The sequence below is a fragment of the Chrysochloris asiatica genome, unplaced genomic scaffold, assembly GCF_000296735.1.
Source record: "Chrysochloris asiatica unplaced genomic scaffold, ChrAsi1.0 scaffold00652, whole genome shotgun sequence".
Lineage (NCBI taxonomy): Eukaryota > Metazoa > Chordata > Mammalia > Afrosoricida > Chrysochloridae > Chrysochloris > Chrysochloris asiatica.
Window position 1 is genome coordinate 3,311 of NW_006409170.1, and position 3,274 is coordinate 6,584.

Sequence of the window (3,274 nt, forward strand, 5' to 3'; positions counted from 1 at the left end):
TTTTTTTTTTTTTTTTTTTTAAAAAAAACATGCATTGGAGGGTAGACATACATTAATATGGGTGACAGGGCAAGCAGTATACAACCGAAGGGAAGTTAGCAGTGGAAAGATGGGGGTGATGGGAGACACAGGGAGGAATGCAGTGAGTAAATGCTCTTAACTGTTGATGTATGGGGGGATTGCAACTATTTAATGAAGAAAAGTATATGATTTATTGAATGTAAAACTGATTACCTGCTCTGTAAACTTTCACTCAAGTCACAATAAAAAGTTTAAAAGCAGAGGTAAAGCAAATTAATGGATATTCAGATTTGATGAAGATTTCATTAAACATCAGGTGTGAAAAAGGCAAGGGAGGAGTCTATTAGAAAATTTTAATTTTAATGAAATAAAAAGAATCCTCTGAAATGTGCTCTTGAGCATAGAGAAGCTAAAATGAATGGAAGAAATGAGGAAGTAAATAAGTTGAACAGAAAATTTCAAAGGGAAAGTCTAGAAGATAATAAAATGTGCAAAGCCTTGGAGTCAAAAAGCCAAAAGGGAAGAATGCACTCACTATTTATAAAACATAAGGATTTAAAGAACAATTCAAGCCTCAAGTTTCAGTATAGAAGGATCCTATGGGCAAACTATTGAATAATGCTGGAAACATCAAAACAAGATGAAGGGAATATACACAGACACTTTATCAAAGAGATTGATTCAATGTTCAACCGTTTCGACAGGTAGCATATGATTAAGAATCAATGGTACTTAAGGAAGAAGTTGAAGGTGCACAGAAGACACTGACGAAAAGCAAAGCTCCAAGAATTGAGGGAATAAAAATTGATATATTTCAACAAACAGGTGCAACCCTGGTTGCACTCAATCAACTATGCCAGGAAATGTGGAAGCTAGTTACCTGGCCAAACAATTGGAAGAGATCTACCTTTATGTTCATTCCAAACAGAGGTGACCCAAGATAATGCAAAAATTATCCAACAATAATATTAGTGTCATATTCAAGTAATGTTTTCCTGAAGATAATTCAAAAACGCTATAGCAGTTCATCACTGGGAACTTCCAGAAATTCAAGCTAAGTTCATATGAGGACATAAACTTAGGAATATCATTGCTGACATTAGACGGATATTGGCTGAAAACAGACAATATCAAAAAGATGATTGTTATTGTTGTTAAGTGTTGTGCAGACATTTTTGATTCATAGTGATCTTGTGGAGGATATTCAAGAAGCAGCTGATGGGTTAGCAGTCCAGTGTTTGTCTTATACCAGGACAATACTACTTGTACTTTATTAACGATACAAAGACTGCTGACTGTGTGGATTATGAAAAAGCATGAGTAATGTTGCAAATAGCAGGTATTCCTGAACAATTAATCATGAGGAACCTGTGCATAGACCAAGGGACAGTTATTAGAACAGGAAAAAGGGAATATGAATGTTTCAAAATCAGGAAATGTGTGTGTCATGGTAACATTTCACCAAATAAAATCAATATGTATTCTGAGGAAATGATCAGAGAAGCTGGATTATATGAAGAAGACCATAGTACCAAAATGAGAGGAATAGTAATTAACAACCTGGGATATTTAGACTATACAATCTTGATTCCTGGAAGTAAAGTGTGCTTAAAATATGTATTGATGAAGATGGTGGAATCCCCCCCCAAAGCAGTATGGATTGCACCTCAATGTAAATAAAATGAAAATCCTCCAACAGAGACAACAAATAGCATCATGATAAATGGAGAAAAGTTTGTTATTTTCAATTATTTAATTTGCTTGTATCCACCATCAACACTGTGGAAGCAGCAGTCAAGAAATCAAACGATGTGTTGTATTAGGCAAATCTGTTGCCAAAAAAACTCTTTATAGTGTTCAAGAGCAAAGATTAGAGGACTAAGGTGTGCCTCACTGAAGAAATTATATTTTAAGTTACTTCATATGCATGTGAAATTTGACCAATAATTAAGGAAGACCTAAGTAGAATAGATGCATTGGAATTATGGTGTTGGAGAAGACTATTCAAAGAATCATGGACTGCCAGAAGAAGAAACAAATCTGTCTTGGAAGAAGTGCAGTCATAATGCTATTTGGAAATGAGGATAGCAAGATTCATCTCACACTTCTGACATGTTATCAGTAGGGACAAGAGCCTGGAAAAGGACATCATCCTTCAAAAAGTAGAGGGTCAATGAAAAAGAGGAATATTTCCAATGAAATGGAATGACACAATGGCAGCAACAATGGACTTAAACACACTAACAATTGTAAGGCCGGCACAGCATTACTATTAGTCAGAATTGACTCAAGAGCACCTAATGACATAAACAAAAAAACATTCATAGGGCCTTTTTTCCTTGGCTTCTTTATGTATTGTGAAGATACAAAATGAATTAAAAGAGCTGCAGAAAATGTGACTATAGTTACTTGGTAGTTTGTCATTAAGAAACATGCTAGTAAGTGAAAGAATTTGAATAATTGCTATAGGAATTTTGAATGCAGAAAAATGGTTATAAATTCCAACTAAGAGGACTTAGCAACAAGAATTACTTGACACTGGGACTACATAAAAATGTCATGCAGTTATTTAATCCTAAAATTTTGTTGAAGATGATAAGTGAGACTATCGCTATAAGATTGGGGAAGAGCACTTTACAACTTTTATTATATTCACCATTCTGAGACAAAAGTGTCTGTTGTTGTGTTGAGGTAGACTGCTATTAGTGTAAATTAGATAAACTACCATTTAGTATTATTCCCTAGGCAACTTCATGAGTGCAGATTAGAACTTCTCCATAGGCCATTCAGTTATGGCATTGTAAGATAAGCACTGTACTACTAACTGCAAGGTCTTTGGTTCAAACCCACCAATCACTCACATAAACCCTCTACAGGGTCATTATAAGTTGTAGCTGATTTGAGAGCATGTAACAACCACAACAATAACATAGAAATTTTAAGGTAGTTTACGAGGCCCGTCTTTGAGATGTTTCTTGCTGGGGCTGAACCACTAAATTTCTGGTTAGTATTTGGGATCCAGGTATGGTACTGTAGAATAAGCACTAGATTGCTAACCACAAGGTCAGGGTTTCAAACACACTAATCTTTTCTTGGTAATCCCATGCATCATAATGGAATCAGAACCAACTAAATGACACTTAATAACAACACCAAGTGTATCATTTAAACCTTTGTGCCATCTAAGGTGTCATAGTATCTACCTATGGTGATGGTGGTGGTGATGTGACATGGAGTCAGTTCCAACTCATAG